The sequence below is a fragment of the Ranitomeya variabilis genome, chromosome 4 (genome assembly GCF_051348905.1).
Source record: "Ranitomeya variabilis isolate aRanVar5 chromosome 4, aRanVar5.hap1, whole genome shotgun sequence".
Taxonomy (NCBI): domain Eukaryota; kingdom Metazoa; phylum Chordata; class Amphibia; order Anura; family Dendrobatidae; genus Ranitomeya; species Ranitomeya variabilis.
In genome coordinates, this window is record NC_135235.1 from 102602778 (window position 1) to 102623252 (window position 20475).

General features: G+C 44.6%; 1 protein-coding gene across 3 annotated transcripts in view; it reads left to right on the forward strand.

Annotated features, from left to right (window-relative positions):
• Positions 1 to 20475, forward strand: part of MYPN (myopalladin) — a 285718-nt gene that overhangs the window by 44623 nt on the left and 220620 nt on the right. Inside the window, exon 1 of one of the 3 annotated variants that reach the window (XM_077258989.1) lies at positions 18295 to 18313. The exons of the other annotated variants lie outside the window; for them this stretch is intronic. The gene's annotated coding sequence lies outside the window, so the exon portion shown is untranslated. Of the gene's footprint in view, positions 1 to 18294; positions 18314 to 20475 lie in introns of those variants that run through there. 3 annotated transcript variants of the gene reach the window in all.

The following is a 20475-nucleotide window of genomic DNA, read 5'->3' on the forward strand; positions in this document are numbered from 1 at the left end:
TCTGATTTGAGGGTATAAAAATTAAAAGTTTGAAAATTGCAAAATTTTAAATTTTTTTGCCATATTTCCGTTTTTTTCATAAATAATAGCATGTAATATTGAAGAACTGTTACCACTAACATGAAGTACAATATGTCACGAAAAAACTCAGAATCAGTGGGATCCGTTAAAGCGTTCCAGATTTATCACCTCATAAAGTGACAGTGGTCAGAATTGTAAAAATTGGCTCGGTCATTAAGTACCAAATTGGCTCTGTCACTAAGGGGTTAAATAAACTGCTTTGTTTTTGATACTTCCTTGTCTTTGGCTTTGACAAGACTACTTGGGTATTTAGGGTATGTGCACATGTTGCGGTTTTCCTGCGGATCCGCAGCATTTTTTACTGTGCAGAAACGCTGCAGATCCGCAAGTGATTTACAGTACAATGTAAATCAATGGAAAAAAAATGCTGTGCTAATGGTGCGGAAAATTCCGCAGGGAAAAGCTGCGGATTAAAAGAAGGAGCATGTCATTTATTTGTGCGAATCTGCAGCGTTTTTGTATCCATTCCATTATAGAAATCAGCAGGGGTAAAAAAGCATGAAATCCGCACAAAATCCGCATAAAAAACGCATCAAATCCGCAACTGCGTTTTCTGCCAAGAGATGCAGAATCCGCACAAAAAATTCCAGAGGCAAATCCACAATGTGTGCACATAGCCAAAGAGCATTTCAGCAGTTAAAACGCACTAAAAGCACATCTACAGGTCCTTCTCAAAAAATTAGCATATAGTGTTAAATTTCATTATTTACCATAATGTAATGATTACAATTAAACTTTCATATATTATAGATTCATTATCCACCAACTGAAATTTGTCAGGTCTTTTATTGTTTTAATACTGATGATTTTGGCATACAACTCCTGATAACCCAAAAAACCTGTCTCAATAAATTAGCATATCAAGAAAAGGTTCTCTAAACGACCTATTACCCTAATCTTCTGAATCAACTAATTAACTCTAAACACATGCAAAAGATACCTGAGGCTTTTAAAAACTCCCTGCCTGGTTCATTACTCAAAACCCCCATCATGGGTAAGACTAGCGACCTGACAGATGTCAAGAAGGCCATCATTGACACCCTCAAGCAAGAGGGTAAGACCCAGAAAGAAATTTCTCAACAAATAGGCTGTTCCCAGAGTGCTGTATCAAGGCACCTCAATGGTAAGTCTGTTGGAAGGAAACAATGTGGCAGAAAACGCTGTACAACGAGAAGAGGTGACCGGAACCTGAGGAAGCAGTGGACTGAGTCTGGTGTGGAAACATCCAGAGCCACCGTGCACAGGCGTGTGCAGGAAATGGGCTACAGGTGCCGCATTCCCCAGGTAAAGCCACTTTTGAACCATAAACAGCGGCAGAAGCGCCTGACCTGGGCTACAGAGAAGCAGCACTGGACTGTTGCTAAGTGGTCCCAAGTACTTTTTTCTGATGAAAGCAAATTTTGCATGTCATTCGGAAATCAAGGTGCCAGAGTCTGGAGGAAGACTGGGGAGAAGGAAATGCCAAAATGCCTGAAGTCCAGTGTCAAGTACCCACAGTCAGTGATGGTGTGGGGTGCCATGTCAGCTGCTGGTGTTGGTCCACTGTGTTTCATCAAGGGCAGGGTCAATGCAGCTAGCTATCAGGAGATTTTGGAGCACTTCATGCTTCCATCGGCTGAAATGCTTTATGGAGATGAAGATTTCATTTTTCAGCACGACCTGGCACCTGCTCACAGTGCCAAAACCACTGGTAAATGGTTTACTGACCATGGTATTACTGTGCTCAATTGGCCTGCCAACTCTCCTGACCTGAACCCCATAGAGAATCTGTGGGATATTGTGAAGAGAAAGTTGAGAGACGCAAGACCCAACACTCTGGATGAGCTTAAGGCCGCTATTGAAGCATCCTGGGCCTCCATAACATCTCAGCAGTGTCACAGGCTGATTGCCTCCATGCCACGCCGCATTGAAGCAGTCATTTCTGCCAAAGGATTCCCGACCAAGTATTGAGTGCATAACTGAACATTATTATTTGATGTTTTTTTTGTTTGGTATTAAAAAACACTTTTATTTGATTGGTCGGGTGAAATATGCTAATTTATTGAGACAGGTTTTTTGGGTTATCAGGAGTTGTATGCCAAAATCATCAGTATTAAAACAATAAAAGACCTGACAAATTTCAGTTGGTGGATAATGAATCTATAATATATGAAAGTTTAATTGTAATCATTACATTATGGTAAATAATGAAATTTAACACTATATGCTAATTTTTTGAGAAGGACCTGTACATATTTTTCTTGTGGATTTTCCACATCCAATGCAATTCTATGGGGAAAATCCGCACATAAAACTCTGTATACCCGCAAGAGAAATTGACGTGTTGCAGATTTCAAACACGCACCGCAGGTCAGTTTATGCTGAGTTTAGAAAAAAGCACAGTGGGTGTGAGATTTCTATACTTTTTCCTAGTTGCAATGTTGTTTCGTTTGTTCCACAGTATGTTTATTTTCTTCTTTTCTCTGCTTATCTTTCCCTTTGGCTTTACTAGTATGCCCCCTGCTGGTAGAAGTGTAATAACACTACTGTTTTGATTGTGTTACAAGTTTCTCAGTTCCATTCCCTGAGTTCAGGGTTTCCTTAGTATTGCACACATGCTGTTGGTACAGTCAATGCAATCCAGAGGAGCAGCTTTTTACATTCCCTCCTTTAAAGAAGCTTAGTGTAGTGATGGGTAAACTATTCTATAATTCTTTCATGCTGTATTTCAGCTCAGATGTTTACTGCATTATAAAGCATATGTTTGCTGAAATCTGTTTGATTTCCCTATAATAAAAATGTTTCAATGTTTTGGAATACAGGGCTCAAATAATCCTATGATTCCTGGAAAAATTTCCTGGTTCAAAGTTCTCACAACACATCTAGATAAGTTCCTTGGGGGGTCTAGTTTCCAATATGGGGTCACTTGTGCAGGGTTTCCACTGTTTAGGCACATTAGGGCCTCTGCAAACGCAATGTGACGCCTGCAGACCAATCCATCTAAGTCTGCATTCCAAATGGCGCTCCTTGCCTTCCGAGCTCTGCCATGCGCCCAAAAGGTAACCCCCCCCCCCCCCCACATATGGGGTATCAGCGTACTCAGGACAAATTGGACAACAACTTTTTTCACGGCTCTGCGTTATAAACTGAAGTGGAACACTTGGGGTTCAAAGTTCTCACAACACATCTAGACAAGTTCCTTATAGGGTCTATTTTCCAAAATGTTGTCACTTGTGGGGGGTTTCAATGTTTAGGCACATCAGGGGCGCTCCAAACGTGACTTGGTGTCCTATCTCGATTCCACTCAATTTTGCATTGAAAAGTCAAACGGCGCTCCTTCTCTTCCGAGCTCAGCCATGCACCCAAACAGTGGTTTACCCCCACATATGGGGTATCAGCGTACTCAGGACAAATTTCACAACAACTTTTGGGGTCCAATTTCTTCTGTTACCCTTAGGAAAATAAAAAATTGGGGGCGAAAAGATCATTTTTGTGAAAAAATATGATTTTTTATTTTTACTGTTCTACATTTTAAACTTCTGTGAAGCACTTGGTGGGCCAAAGTGCTCACCACACATCTAGATAAGTTCCTTAGGGGCTCTACTTTCCAAAATGGTGTCACTTGTGGGGGGTTTCAATGTTTAGGCACATCAGGGTCTCTCCAAAAGTGACATGCTGTCCTATCTCTGCCATGCGCCCAAACAGTGGTTTACCCCCACATATGGGGTATCAGCATACTCAGAACAAATTGTACAACAACTTTTGGGGTCCAATTTCTCCTGTTACCCTTGGTAAAATGAAACAAATTGGAGCTGAAGTAAATGTTTTGTAAAAAAAGTTAAATGTTCATTTTTTTTTAAACATTTCAAAAATTCTTGTGAAATACCTGAAGGGTTAATAAACTTCTTGAATGTGGTTTTGAGCACCTTGAGGGGTGCAGTTTTTAGAATGGTGTCACACTTCGGTATTTTCTATCATATAGACCCCTCAAAGTGACTTCAAATGTGATGTAGTCCCTAAAACAAAATGGTGTTGTAAAAATGAGAAATTGCTGGTCAACTTTTAACCCTTATAACTCCCTAACAAAAAAAATTTTGGTTCCAAAATTGTGCTGATGTAAAGTAGACATGTGGGGAATGTTACTTATTAAGTATTTTGTGTGACAAATCTCTGTGTTTTAAGGGCATAAAAATTCAAAGTTGGAAATTTTCAACATTTTCCCCAAATTTCCATTTTCTTCACAAATAGACGCAGGTAATATCAAAGAAGTTTTACCACTATCATGAAGTACAATATGTCACGAATGAGAAAACAAACTCAGAATCATCATGATCCGTTGAAGCGTTCCAGAGTTATAACCTCATAAATGGACAGTGGTCAGAATTGTAAAAATTGGCACGGTCATTAGCGTGCAAGCCACCCTTGGGAGTTAAGGGGTTAAAGAGATTTTTTTCCCCCCTCAGAAGCAATGCACCCTGCTGTTCAATGCACTTCCATAAGGGACATTCGACAGTAAAAAGGTAAAGAGATTGCAACCTAGTGTCCTCCATTTCTTGCTACATCATTCACCATCTTTATCTATACACCGGGAGCCCTGGGCACTGAGTTTCACCTGTGGGAAGCCATACATCCCTGCTGCCACAACGTCACTCCAGAGGACCCCTTTGAGTAGCGTCGGTGATCCCTGACCGAATACCACAGGTGGCGTCATAAACAAACTTTATTTCTTTATTCAACAACCCCTTTAAAGACATTCCCTTTTACATGGGCGCCCAGGGCCATGGACCGGGTCGCCGCCGCCGTGACACATCCCTTTAAGCACTGGACCTACCCCATGGCCCTGGCGGGCATTTCAGTAGCATTAGCTCCCGGTTGTAAACTATTTAACCTCTTTTTTAATTATTATTATTTATTTATTTATATAGCACCACTAATTCCATGGTGCTGTACATGAGAATGGGTTACATCAAAATACAAATATCACTTACAGCAAACAAAACTAACAACGACAGACTGGTAAAGAGGGGAGAGGACCCTGCCCATGCGGGCTTACATTCTACAGGATTATGGGGAAGGAGACAGTACGTCGAGGGTTGCAGTAGCTCCGATGGTGTTGAGGTGGCCGGGTGGTCTTTACAGGCTGTAAGCTTCTTTGAAGAGGTGGGTTTCCAGGTTTCTTTTGAAGGATCCAAAAGTAGTGGCTAACCGGATGTGTTGGGGCACTGAATTCCAGAGGATGGGTGATATTTGGGAGAAGTCTTGGATTCGATTGGGTGAGGAGCAAATAAGCGTAGAGGAGAGGAGGAGGTCTTGGGAGGACCGGAGATTACGTGAGGGAAGATATTTAGAGATTAGTGTGGAAATATATGGAGGAGAAAGATTATGGATGGCTTTGTAGGTCAGTGTTAGTAATTTAAACTGGATACGCTGGGAAATTGGAAGCCAGTGAAGGGATTTGCAAAGAGGGGAAGCAGGAGTGTAGCGAGGAGAGAGATTAATTAGTCGGGCAGCAGAGTTAAGGATGGACTGGAGGGGTGCGAGAGTGTTAGAAGGTAGGCCACAGAGGAGTATGTTGCAGTAGTGGAGGCAGGAGATGATTAGGGCATGCCCGAGCATTTTGGTAGAGTGTGGGTTGAGGAAAGGACGTATTCTGGAAATATTTTTGAGCTGGAGGCGACAGGAGGTGGCGAGAGCTTGGATGTACGGTTTGAAGCACAGGGCAGAGTCAAGGGTTACTCCGAGGCAGCGGATTTTGGGGACAGGAGAAAGTGTGATTTCCTTTATTTTGATAGATCAGATAGGGAAGATATGATGGAGGAAAGATAATGAGTTCAGATTTGTCCACATTGAGCTTGAGGAAGCGAGAGGAGAAGAAGGAGGATATGGCTGATAAACACTCTGGGATTCTGGAGAGCAGAGAGGTGACATCTGGGCCCGAGAGGTAGATCTGAGTGTCATCGGCATATAGATGGTACTGGAAGCCATAGGACCTTATGAGTTGTCCCAGGCCGAGTGTATAGATTGAGAAGAGTAAGGGTCCTTTAACAGAGCCTTGGGGGACTCCAACAGAGAGGGGGCAAGATGAAGAGGTAGTATGGGAGTAGGAAACGCTAAATGTGCGGTTGACAAGGTATGAGGAGATCCAAGATAGGGCAAGGTCTTTGACCCCAAAGGAAGAGAGGATCTGCAGTAGGAGGCAGTGGTCAACTGTGTCAAAGGCAGAGGACAGGACTAGGAGGAGGAGTATAGAGAATTGTCTGTTAGCTTTGGCTGTAAGTAAGTCATTAGTAGTTTTGGTCAGGGCAGTCTCAGTGGAATGGTGGGGACGGAAGCCAGATTGTAGGTTGTCGAAGAGAGAGTTAGATGCAAAGTGAGAGGAAAGTTCAGCATGGACGTGCTGCTCAAGGAGTTTGGAAGCAAATGGGAGCAAAGATATGGGGCTATAGCTGGACATACCGCTTGGGTCAAGGGATGGCTTTTTGAGGATAGGTGTGATTGTGGCATGTTTGAAGGCAGAGGGGAAGGTACCAGAAGTTAGTGAAAGGTTGAAGAGATGGGTTAGGGATGTCATTAGTGTGGTGGTGAGGTTGGGGAGGAGGTGGGATGGGATGGGGTCAAGTGCACAAGTGGTGAGGTGTGATTTGGAGAGAAGATGAGCAAGCTCCCCTTCAGAGATTTTGGAGAGTGAAGTTATGGGGTTTGGGCATTGGTCTCTCATACAAAGGGGTTGTGGTGGTTGGACAACAAAGACTTGCCTTGTTTGGTCTATCTTATTTTTGAAGTGCGTGGCAAAGTCCTCGGCAATGATTAGGGAACTCGGAGGGGGCAGTGGTGGGCGGAGGAGCGAGTTAAAAGTGTTGTCTATTGGTTTGTCGCACTCTGCTATGCATGACAGGGCGACTGTGTCAATAGCTGATGCAAGAGTGGCATTGTAGAAAGCAGTGGCAGTGTCTGTCGTGGAGTGAAGATATAGAGGACAGTGGTAGTATAGAGTCGGAGAGTGTGTGGGTGTCTAGGTGTGCGAGGTTCCTGCGTGGGTGCGCATGGTGCTGGACATGGGTGACAGGTGAGGAGGACAGGGATGAGAAAGTGAGTAGACAGTGGTCAGATAGAGGGAGAGGGGAGGTTGAGAAGTTAGATAGGGAGCATAAACGGGTGAAGACCAGGTCTAATGTGTGTCCGTCTGTGTGGGTGGCTGAGGAGGACCGCTGAATAAGTCCAAAGGATGAAGTAAGGGACAGGAGTTTGGAGGCTGCTGACTGGTGGGTGTCAATGGGGATGTTGAAGTCACCCATGATGATGGTGGAAATGTCAGCAGACAGAAAGTGAAGGAGCCAGGTGGAGAATTGGTCAATAAAGGCAGTGGTCGGGCCTGGAGGTCGATATATGATGGCCATTTGGAGGTTGTAGGAGGAGTAGATGCGGACAGAGTGGACTTCAAAAGAGGGGAGGATAAGGGAGGGTAGAGGTGGGATTGGGTTAAAGGTACAGTTGGAAGAAAGGAGAAGGCCCACTCCTCCACCATGTTTGTTGCCAGGGAGAGGAGTGTGGGTGAAGTGGAGGCCACCGTAACATAGTGCAGCAGGGGAGGCTGTGTCAGAGGGTGTCAGCCATGTTTTGGTGATGCCCAGAAAGAAAAGGTTACGAGAGGTAAACAGGTCGTGAATCACGTGGAGTTTATTGCAGATGGAGCGGGTATTCCATAGTGATCCAGAGAGAGTGTGCACGGGGGTGGGCGTCATGGGCACGGATTTGAGGTGGGCAAGATTTCGGGTGTTTATATTGGGTTGGGAGCGATAGGAGGGAGTAGTATTAGGAGGTATGAGCTGTGGGGGCCCAGGGTTGGGAGATATGTTGCCAGCAGTGAGGAGAAGCAGAGAGAGACGAGCAGGTGAGAGAAGGAGAGTGGGCGACTTGTTTGGTGCTTTATTAGGAGAGATCTGAGGTTGAGGAGCAGGTCAGCAGAGGAGGTCAGGTGTGGAGGCAGGAGGGAAGGAGATATTATTACTTGGTTAGGGGGTGCTGGGGTTTGAGGATAGCAAAGGAGAGTGAGGAGTAATGGAGCCAAAACTGTTAGAGCGTATGTCAGCTGTTATGGACCTGGTGGTTAGGAGCACTTGGAATGACCTGATGAGTAAACTAAAAAAACGGAACTAGCTCTGGGAAGTGGGAACTCTGCTGACCGCAAACTCTACTCCTATCGCACACACTAGAAATAGCCGTGGAGCGTACCTAACTCTCCCTAGACGCCTCTTCACAGCCTAAGAGCTAATTACCCCTAAAGATAGAAATAGAAGCCTAACCTTGCCTCAGAGAAATTCCCCAAAGATAAAGGCAGCCCCCCACATATATTGACTGTGAGTTAAGAGGAAAGTCACAAACACAGGAATGAAACAGGTTTTAGCATAGGAGGCCAGACTTACTAAATAGTCAGAGGATAGAAAAGAATACTATGCGGTCAGCATAAAAAAACTACAAAACCACGCAGAGTATGCAAAAAGACCCCCGCACCGACTCACGGTGTGGAGGTGCAACACTGCACCCCAGAGCTTCCAGCTAGCAAGGAAACATCATGATAGCAAGCTGGACTAGAATTTAGCAGAGCTAAGAAATATATTCAGGTAGCAGTAACAACAAATGAACTAGCAGGGACTTAGCTTCTGCTGGAGTAGACAGGTCCCCAGAGAAGTCCAAGAGAGATCTGAACCAATTCTGATACATTGACAGCTGGCATCAGGTAACGATCTGAGTGGAGTTAAATAGGGAAGCAGCATAGCAACATAACGAGAGCAGCTGATAAAGTCAACCTAGTGACCAGCAGTTCCGCTCGAAGCCACCAGAGGGAGCCCAAGAGCAGAACTAACCAAAGTACCATTCATGACCACATCAGGGAGTCCGAGAACGGAATTCACAACAGTCAGCATGATGAGAATAAGTTTTGCGGAAAAGGAAAGATTGAGATTGAGAAAGATTGAGATTGATTGCAGCGTGGGACTTGACTGTACAGCGGACAGGTATGGGATATTGTTGCTTTTTTATTTTGGATTTTTTTTACAGAAGAACGAGGGCTTCACTTGGATTGAGAGTGTAATAAAGATGGTAAACCTGTGTGTTTAATTATTTCATTAAAAGACTTTATTCTGCATGTGTATTTTTTTATTTAACCCTTTACAAACTATAGGATTAGTAATGGATAGGCGTCTTATTGACACCTCTTCATTACTAAAGCCAGGCTTAATGTCACCTTACAATACTAAGGTGACATTAACCCCTTATTACCCCATATGCCACCACTACAGGGCAGTGGGAAGAGAGAGGCTAAGTGCCGGAATAGGTGCATCTTACAGATACGCTTTTTCTGGGGTGGCCGGGGGCAGATTTTTTTTAGCTGGGGGGTGCAATAACCATGGTCCCTTTTTAGGCTATTAATACCTGCCCTTAGTCACTGGCTTTCCCTCTCTGGAGGAGAAAATTGCGCAGGAGCCCACGCCATTTTTTTCCGTGAATTAATCCTTTAATTTAACACCTACAGTGCCAAAATTTTACACACACACATTACTAACATTAATAGTCAGGGACATAAATAAATCTAACTGATATGCAATGGTTTACTGTGTGTAAACCATGTATCATATCCCGTCAGCTTCTGCAATGATTTTACGGAACCCGACAATTGAATTATCGGCTATTCTGCTACCTAACTCTCTATGAAATATAAATATAGATATACAGGGGTTGGACCAAATAATGAAAACACCTGGAAACATCAACAAAAGTTAGTTTAATATGGTGTAGGTCCACTTTTTGCGGCGATTACAGCCTCAGTTCTCCGAGGTATGGATTCATACAAGGTGTGAATTGTTTCCAAAGGAATTTTAGCCCATTCTGCAGTTAAAACACTCTCCAGTTCATTGAGCGACGATGGCGGCGGAAATCGACGTCTAACTTGAATCTCTGAAATCGACCATAAATGCTCAATAATGTTGAGGTCTGGGGATTGTGGGGGCCAGATGAGATGCTCAACGTCATTAGAATGTTCCTCGTGCCATGCTTTAATGATTCTAGCTGTATGAATTGGTGCATTATCATCCTGAAAGATGGCGCTCACCTCTGGGAACAGTGCTTGAACCATTGGATGCACTTGGTCGCCCAAAATGCCTAAATAATCTCGGCTGTTAATTCTTCCATGAAGGGATATCATTGGCACGGCAGATCTCCACGAAATAGCACCCCATATCATCACAGAACCTCCACCATGTTTTACGGTTGGGAGAAGGCAGTCTGGATGGAATGCTTCTTTCAGCTGTCTCCAAACGTACGCTCGGCTGGAAATAGGCTAAACGATGATTCGTCTGAGAATATCACATGTTTCCATTGCTCGAGTGACCAATTCTGGAGGTTTCTACATCACTCTAAACGCTTGGAAACATTTGTCATTGAGAACAGCGGTTTTCTATTTGCAGCTCTTCCGTGGAATCCAGACTTGTGCAGCTCCCGATGAACAGTTTTTGTGGAAACTGGGTTCTGTAGGTGTTCATTGAGCTCAGCAGTGACTTTCGGAGCCGTGGTCTTGCAATTCTCTCTCACAATTCGCTTTAGAGTCTGACGGTCTCTCTCAGTCAACTTTGACTTTCGGCCGGACCTGTGCTTTGCTGCGGACGTTTTTCCTTCTCTTTCAAATGCAGTCATTACTTTGGAGACAGTACCTCGTGACACGCCAAGCATTCGGGCACTTTCTGTTACACTAGTGCCTGCCATACGAGCACCAACAATTTGGCCTCTTTGAAAATCCGAGAGTTCTGCCATTGGTATCAGGTTCTCATCAATGTTCTTACAATTCTGCAAAACAAACAGTTAATTTACATACACATATCACAAATAATCAACTACAAAACATTACCATATGTCACGGTTTGCACGTTTATCACATGTTCGAAGATTATGATGCCAAAACGTTAGGTGTTTCCATTATTTGGTCCAACCCTTGTATTTATGTGTGTCAATGACATATATATATATATATATATATATATATATATATACACTTCTCAAAAAATAAAGGGAATACTTAAACAATAGAATATAACTCCAAGTAAGGGTACTGTCACACAGTGCAATTTTCGTCGCTACGACGGCACGATCCGTGACGTCGCAGTGTCGTATGATTATCGCTCCAGCATCGTAGACTGCGGTCACACTTTGCAATCACGGCGCTGGAGCGATGCCGAAGTCCCCGGGTAACCAGGGTAAACATCGGGTAACTAAGCGCAGGGCCGCGCTTAGTAACCCGATGTTTACCCTGGTTACCAGCGTAAACGTCAAAAAAACAAACAGTACATACTTACATTCCGGTGTCTGTCCCCCGGCGTTCTGCTTCTCTCCACTGTGTCTGTGCCAGCCGGAAAGCACAGCGGTGACGTCACCGCTGGGCTCGCTTTCCGGCCGGCAGGCGCTCACAGTGCAGAGAAGCTGAGACGCCGGGGACAGACACCGGAATGTGAGTATGTACTGTTTGTTTTTTTAACGTTTACGCTGGTAACCAGGGTAAACATCGGGTTACTAAGCGCGGCCCTGCGCTTAGTTACCCGATGTTTACCCTGGTTACAAGCGAACACATCGCTGGATCGCTGTCACACACAACGATCCAGCGATGTCAGCGGGTGATCAAGCGACGAAAGAAAGTTCCAAACGATCTGCTACGACGTACGATTCTCAGCGTGATGTCTGATCGCAGTAGCGTGTCAGACACAGCGATATCGTAACGATATCGCTAGAACGTCACGAATCGTGCCGTCGTAGCGATCAAAATTGCACTGTGTGACAGTACCCTAAATCAAACTTCTGTGAAATAAAACTGTCTACTTAGGAAGCAACACTGTTTGACAATCAATTTCACATGCTGTTGTGCAAATGGAATAGACAACAGATGGAAATTATTGCCTATTATCAAGACACACTCAATAAAGGAGTGGTTCTGCAGGTAGGGACCACTGACTACATCTCAGTACCAATGCTTTCTGGCTGATGTTTTGTTCAATTTAAAATGTTGGTTGTACTTTCACACACGTGATAGCATGAGACGGTCTCTACAACCCACACAAGTGGCTCAAGTAGTGCAGCTCATCCAGGATGGCACATCAATGCGAGCTGTGGCAAGAAGGTTTGCTGTGTCTGTCAGCGTAGTGTCCAGAGGCTGTAGGCATTTCCAGGAAACAGGCCAGTACACCAGGAGACATGGAGGGGGCCGTAGGAGGGCAACAACCCAGCAGCAGGACCGCTACCTCAGGAAGAGCACTGCCAGAGCCCTGCAAAATGACCTCCAGCAGGCCACAAATGTGCATGTGTCTGCACAAATGGTTAGAAACCGACTCCATGAGGATGGTCTGAGTGCCCTACGTCCACAGATGGGGGTTGTGCTCACAGCCCAACACCGTGCAGGATGCTTGGCATTTGCCAAAGAACACCAGTATTGGCAAATTTGCCACTGGCACCCTGTGCTCTTCACAGATGAAAGCAGATTCACACTGAGCACATGTGACAGATGTGACAGAGTCTGGAGACGCCGTGGAGAGCGATCTGCTGCCTGCAACATCCTTCAACATGACCAGTTTGGCAGTGGGTCAGTAATGGGGTGGGGTGGCATTTCTTTGGAGGGCCGCACAACCCTCCATGTGCTCGCCAGAGGTAGCCTGACTGCCATTAGGTACCGAGATGAGATCCTCAGACCCCTTGTGAGACCAAATGCTGGTGCGCTTGGCTCTGGGTTCCTCCTAATGCAGGACAATGCCATACCTCATGTGGCTGGAGTGTGTCAGCAGTTCCTGAAAAATGAAGGCCTTGAAGCTGTGGACTGGCCCGCCCATTACCCAGACCTAAATCCGATTGAACACATCTGGGACATCATGTATTGCACCATCCACCAACATCACATTGCATCACAGACTGTCCAGGAGTTGGCGGATGCTTTAGTCGAGGTCTGGGAGGAGATCCCTCAGGAGACCATCCGCCGCCTCATCGGGAGCATGCCCAGGCATTGTAGGGAGGTCATAAAGGCACGTGGAGGCCACACACACTACTGATCATCATTTCCTTGTCTTGAGGCATTTCCACTGAAGTTGGATTAGCCTGTAACTTCATTTTTCACTTTGATTTTGAGCATCATTCCAACTCCAGACCTCCGTGGGATGTTATTTGTGATTTACGTTGATCATTTTTAGGTTTTATTGTTCTCAACACATTCCACTATGTAATGAATAAAGATTTACAAGAGGAATATTTCATTCGGTGATATCTAGGATGTGGGATTTTAGTGTTCTCTTTATTTTTTTGAGCAGTATATATATATATATATATATATATATATATACAGTATATATATATATATATATATATAGGTACTATAATATGTGTACACATTTATTTTATCTATTCTATTTTAACCTGTCAGTGTGATTTTACATTACACCGCACTGAATTGCCGGCTTTTCTAAAGGACACCGGTGCGTATTTCTTGCAAGTCACACTGATAGTCCGTGTGGTGTGTGAGTTTTTCTCGCACCCATAGACTTTCATTCGTGAGTCTTGGCTCAGATATGGCACGTATAATACGGACGAGAAAACAACGGATGATGGGAGCTGTCCCATAGATTAACATTGGTCCAAGTGCTATGCGATTTTTTTTATCATAGCACTCGTCCGTATTACGCTCTAGTGTGACTCCGGCCTTAATGGTATTAACACCTAACAGGTATTTGCATGTATCTGTAGTGAGGGTCAATTCTACTGGTGAGCCCTAAGCACCCCAGCCCAACACTGACTGACAGCATGTAGCAGATTCACCTTGCTGACTAGAGCCCCCCAAAACCTTAAAGGGAACCTGTCACCATGTTTTTGGAAGATGGGATAAAAATAGCGTTAAATAGGGGCAGAGGTGGGCGTTACATTAGTGTGTTTGTTATGCGTTTATTACCCACCTAAGTTGCCGAAATACCTTTGCAAAGTCTCCGTTTTCGCCTGTCAATCAGGCTAGTCTGGTCAGATGGGCGTTGTCTTCCCCCAGATTTTGCGTAGTTTTCCGTTGGTGGCGTAGTGGTGTGCGCATGCCCAAGGTCCCGAATCCTCTGCCAGGGGATTTCAAAGAGCGCGGTGTCCGTTATTGCATTGGTGATCGGTGGGCGCGGCCATCTTCCTTTGGCCGCGCGTGCGCAGAAGCGGCGCTCTGCTGGCCGCGGCATCAGGAAAATGGCCGCGGGATGCCGCGCGTGCGCAGATGGATATCGCGGCGACCATTTTCCTGAAGCCGCGGCCAGCAGAGCGCCGCGGCAAGCAGAGCGCCGCTTCTGCGCACGCGCGGCCAAAGGAAGATGGCCGCGCCCACCGATCACCAATGCAATAACGGACACCGCGCTCTTTGAAATCCCCTGGCAGAGGATTCGGGACCTTGGGCATGCGCACACCACTACGCCACCAACGGAAAACTAAACAAGATCTGGGGGAAGACAACGCCCATCTGACCAGACTAGCCTGATTGACAGGCGAAAACGGAGACTTTGCAAAGGTATTTCGGCAACTTAGGTGGGTAATAAACGCATAACAAACACTCTAATGTAACGCCCACCTCTGCCCCTATTTAACGCTATTTTTATCCCATCTTCCAAAAACGTGGTGACAGGTTCCCTTTAAATGGCTATTGGCTTACATTTTTCCCATACACAGGTGTGCTTGCGCGGTGATGGCTACCGACAAGAATAAAGTTAATTTTCTCCCGGGTGTCGCATTTTCAGTATGGTGGCCAGGAACTTTCCTAACACTATAAACCTGCAAATTAACCCTATATTTGCTGGTTAGTAGCCTTATAATTCCCTTTAACTGCCCTGATAATCAACTCATCAAGACCCCTCATATATAATGAACAAAATTATAAACGTAACACTTTTGGTTTTGCCCCCAGTTTTCATGAGCTGAACCCAAAGATCTAATGCTACGTTCACATTTGCGTTGTGCGCCGCAGCGTCGGCGCCGCAGCGCACAACGCAAACAAAAACGCAGCAAAACGCATGCACAACGCTGCGTTTTGCGCCGCATGCGTCCTTTTTTTAATTCATTTTGGACGCAGCAAAAATGCAACTTGCTGCGTCCTCTGCGCCCGGACGCGGGCGCCGCAGCGACGCATGCGGCGCAAAACGCAAGTGCGACGCATGTCCATGCGCCCCCATGTTAAATATAGGGGCGCATGACGCATGCGGCGCCCGCCGCTAATGTGAACGTAGCATAAGACTTTTTCTATGCACACAAAAGGCTTTTTTTCACTCATTGTCACAAATTTGTCTAAATCTGTGTTAGGATAGGTTCACATTAGCGTTTCTGAGCGCAGTGTATCATCTGCATTCGCAAACGCATGCCAGAACGCATGCAAACACATTCTTACACCTCCGCATCATCTTACGCATGTCGCAAAAAAAATGCTGCGTGTGCATGTGTTTACATGTGTTTTGGCATGCGTTTGCGTTTTTTATGCGCATGGTGGAGGTGGTGACATCATTTTCTGGACATGCACAGTCTAAAGTATGCATGCGTATCGAACCCATGCGTGCACATGTCCTTGCATACCAATGCATTCCCATAGACAGTAAAGATAAATATATTGGTACCGTGTTAGCCAGTAGATAGCAAACGCATGTCCCTGCGTACACCATGTTAAAGATACGTACGCATGATGCATGCAGATCTATGCGGATCATACGCCTCGCACAGAAACGCTAATGTGAACCCAGCCTTAGTAAGCACTTGTGCTTTGCTGAAATCCGTCTACCTGACAGGTGTGGCACATCAAGATGCTGATTAGACAGCATGATTATCGCACAGGCGAGCCTTGGGCTTGGTACTATAAAACGCCACTCTAAAATGTTTTACAGTATTGGGAGGCTGCAGGGGAGGTGAAGGGTCAGAAAACCGGTCAGTATCTGGTGTGACCATCATTTGCCTCACGCACTGCGGCACAACTCCTTCACATAGAGTTGATCAGGTTGTTGATTGTGGCCTGTGGATTGTGGGTCCGCTCCTCTTCAATGGCTGTGCGAAGTTGCTGGATAGGATTTCAAACGCGCTATCGTATACGCTGATCCAGAGCATCCTAAACATGCAAACTCTAGTGTGCAGTGTCTCTCATCTGTGAAAAGCTCAGGGTGCCAATGTCGAATCGGTGTTCTCTGTCAAATGCCAATTGCCCTGCGTGGTGTTGAGCTGTAAGCACAACACCCACTTGTGGGGATGCGAGGCCCTCATACCACCCTCATGAAGTCTGTTTCTGACAGTTTGAGCAGACACATGGATGTTAGTGGCCTGCTGGAGGTTATTTTGCAGGGCTCTGCACTGCTCCTCCTGTTCCTTCTTGCACAAAGGAGGAGGTAGTGGTCCTGCTGCTGGGTTGTTTCCCTCCTACTGCCCCCTCCACATCTCCTGGTGTACTGGCCTGTCTCCTGTTATCTGCTCCATGCTCTGGAGACTGTGTTGACAGATACTTCTTGCTACAGCTCACATTGATGTGCCATCCTGGATGAGCTTCACTACCTGAGCAACTTTTGTGGGTGGTAGACACTGCCTTATGCTACTGTACAGTATCTCTAGGGGTGAGAGCAATGACAAAATGTAAAAGTAACCGAAATAACAGCCAAAAAGAATGAGAACAGATAAATGGTCTGTGGTCACCCCCTGCAGAACCACTCCTTTATAGGGGTTGTCTTGCTAATTGCCTATCATTTCTACCTATTGTCTGTTCCATTTGCACAACAGCAAGAGAAATTGATTCACAATTGATGTTGCTTCATAACTGGACAGGTTGGTTTCACAGATGTAACATTCGTTGACTTGGAGTTACATTGTGTTGTTTAAGTATTCCCTTTATTCTTTAAGAAGTGTATATATACAGTATCTCATAAAAGTACACCCTATTTTGTAAATATTTTATTATATGTTTGCATGGGACAACACTGAAGATATGACACTTTGATCCAATGTAAAGTAGTCAGTGTAAAATTTCTATAACAAATTTGGTGTAAATTTGGTGTGCCCACTAAATAACTCAACACACAGCCATTAATGTTTAAACCTCTGGCAACAAAAGTGAGTACACCGATAAGTAAAAATGGCCAAATTTTGCCCACAAGCCATTTTCTCTCCCAGGTGTCATGTGACTCATTAGTATTACAAGGTCTCAGGTGTGAATGCGCAGTGGGTCTGTAAAACTCTCTTATACTGGTTACTTGAAGGTCAACATGGCACCTCATGGCAAAGAACTCTGAGGATTTGAAAAAAATAATTGTTGCTCTACATAAAGATGGTCTAGGCTATAAGAAGATTGCCAACACCCTGAAACTGAGCTGCCTCATAGTGGCCAAGACCATACAGCAGTGTAACAAGACAGGTCCACTCAGAACAGGCCTCACCATTGTCGATCAAAGAAGTTGAGTGCACATGCTCAGCATCATATCCAGGGGTTGTCTTTTCAAAATAAACATGAGTGGTGCCAGAATTGCTGCAGCGGATAAAGTGGTGGGTGGTCAACCTGTCAGTGCTCACATCATAGGCCGCACACTGCATCAAATTGGTCTGCATGGCTGTCATGCCAGAAGGAAGCGTCTTCTAAAGATGATGCCCAAGAAGGCCTGCAAACACTTTGCTGAAGACAAGCAGACTAAGAACATGGATTACTGGAACCATGTCCTGTGGTCTTGTGAGGGTGATCCCTTAAAGTGAGATCTATATGATTGCTTGTACCTGACCAAAAATAAGCTGAGTGCTAGCTTAGAGGCAAAGAATGTATCGGATACACAGAGACAGATACACACTTCCTCTCTCAGCAAAGGCTTGCACACAACTGCTTTATTCTCCGAACAGCAGACCAGGCTACAGACAGGAAATGGGGGTCACACAACTTCTGAATAGTTAGTGTCACTCTGATTGGTCCATTCCAACTTAATTTCCAACTTCACTTCCATATATGGTATTCAGTCCAATGTCCAGTGACTTCTTCACATTCAAAAATTCCTTCCAGTGTGCTGCTACTCAGGAAATAGACTCCATCTTGCTACACCATATCTGAACTGACTTATATAAGGTTTAATAATTGATTTCATTAGCCATTCTCTTCTTCACAGTCTGATGAAACCAAGATAAACTTATTTCTTTCAGCTGGTGTGAAGCGTGCATGGCGGCAACCAGGTGAGGAGTACAAAGACAAGTGTGACTCGCATATGTAGGTGGAGTAGGTGAAGAAGTTGTGGCAAGAAGGAGTTAATGTGAAGTATTATATGATAATGTGTTATGTATGTTATATGTTTGATAAAGTGTTTCAAAATATCCTTATGGCCAGTTTGTGCCTTGGTTCTCTTGGAAGCTCTGCATCAACGCCGTTCCTGGGGATTGGGGAGGTCTGTCGACTAGAAGAACCATTGCAAAACATTGGGATATAGTTTGCATCACAGGGTAGTATACAGTTACCACCTTGGGATTAGCCCACTAGTTGGGAGGGGTTAGATCAGTTACAACCCCTGGCAAAAATTATGGAATCACCGGCCTTGGAGGATGTTCATTCAGTTGTTTAATTTTGTAGGAAAAAAGCAGATCGCAGACATGGCACAAAACTAAAGTAATTTGAAATGACAACTTTCTGTCTTTAAGAAACACTAAAAGAAATAAAGAACAAAAAATGTGGTAGTCAGTAATGGTTAATTTTTTTTACCCATCCTTAAGGGAAAAATGATGGAATCACTCAATTCTGAGGAAAAAATTATGGAATCATGAAAAACAAGCAAACAAAAAAACACTCCAAAACGTCACTAGTATTTTGTTGCACCACCTCTGGCTTTTATAACAGCTTGCAGTCTCTGAGGCATGGACCTAATGAGTGTCACACAGGACTCTTCATGAATCTGGCTCCAACTTTCTCTGATTACTGTTGCCAGATCAGCTTTGCAGGTTGGAGCCTTGTCATGGACCATTTTCTTCAACTTCCACATGAAGCCCCATATCATCAATGACTGTGGAAATTTGCATGTTCTCTTCAGTCAGTCATCTTTATAAATCTCATTGGAACGGCACCAAACAAAAGTTCCAGCATCATCACCTTGCCCAATGCAGATTTGCAATTCATCACTGAATATGACTTTCATCCAGTCATCCACAGTCCACGATTGCTTTTCCTTAGCCCATTGTAACCTTTTGTTTTGTTGTGCATTTCCTGTTTTGGAGACATATTGCTTTAAGTTACTGGTCTTGATGCTTTGATGTCTTCCTTGGTCTACCAGTATGTTTGCCTTTATGTTGTGAATTCTGTTTGTGGGCTCCCTCTGGTGGCTACTGGTGGTACTGGTTGACTTCTGTCTTTTATCTCCTGTGCACCTGTTCCCATCAGGAAATGGGAGTCTCCTATATAGTCTGGCTTCTCAGTCATTTACTTGCCGGCTATCAATGTTACCAGAGCTCCTCTGTTACTTGCTACCTGCTCCAAGTCTGCTGATTCAGATAAGTTGGATCATATGTACCTTTTGTCCAGCGTGCATTTATATGAATCTTGCTGCTGGAAGCTCTAGTGAACTGAAATGACCACTCCGGTGTCATGAGTTGATACCGGAGTTTAAAGTCATTTCAGGATGGTATTTTGTAGGGTTTTGAGTTGACCGCGAAGTCCACTTTTGTATTTTCTGCTATCTAGTTAGTGGGCCTCTCTTTGCTGAATCTGTATTCATCCTGCGTATGTGTTTTCCTCTTAACTAACCGTCATTATATGTTGGGGGCTACTATCACTTTGGGGGTTTTCTCTGGAGGCAAGCCAGGTCTGTGTTTCCTCTATTAGGGGTAGCTAGATCTCCGGCTGGTGCGAGACGTCTAGGGATAAAACGCAGGTACGTTCCCTGGCCACTGGTAGTTGTGCGTGAGGTTCAGCATCGCGGTCAGCTTAGATTCCATCTTCCTAGAGCTAGTCCTGTTTTTGCCTATGTCCCTGCCATTGGGAACCATGACAGTATAGCCGGCCTAACTGTGTTAAAAGTATTGGCTGAAGAAGGAGAGAAAAGAAGTTTCTGACACCTTTTTTTTTTTTTTTTTTTTTTACTCTGAAGTCTGTCTAGCCATAATTGCTGTCTGCTGCTTTTCCCTCCTCTTAATCCCTGAATGGCTCAGATCTCAGCTGCTGAGAAATGGATATCCAGAGTTTAGCTTCAAATCTGTATAATCTCACTTCTAAGGTTCAAAATATACAAGACTTTGTCATACATGCTCCTATGTCTGAACCTAAAATTCCTATACCAGAGTTTTTTTCTGGAGATAGATCTCGTTTTTTGAATTTTAAGCACAATTGTAAATTGTATCTTTCTCTGAGATCTTACTCCGCTGGAGACCCCGCTCAGCAGGTTAAGA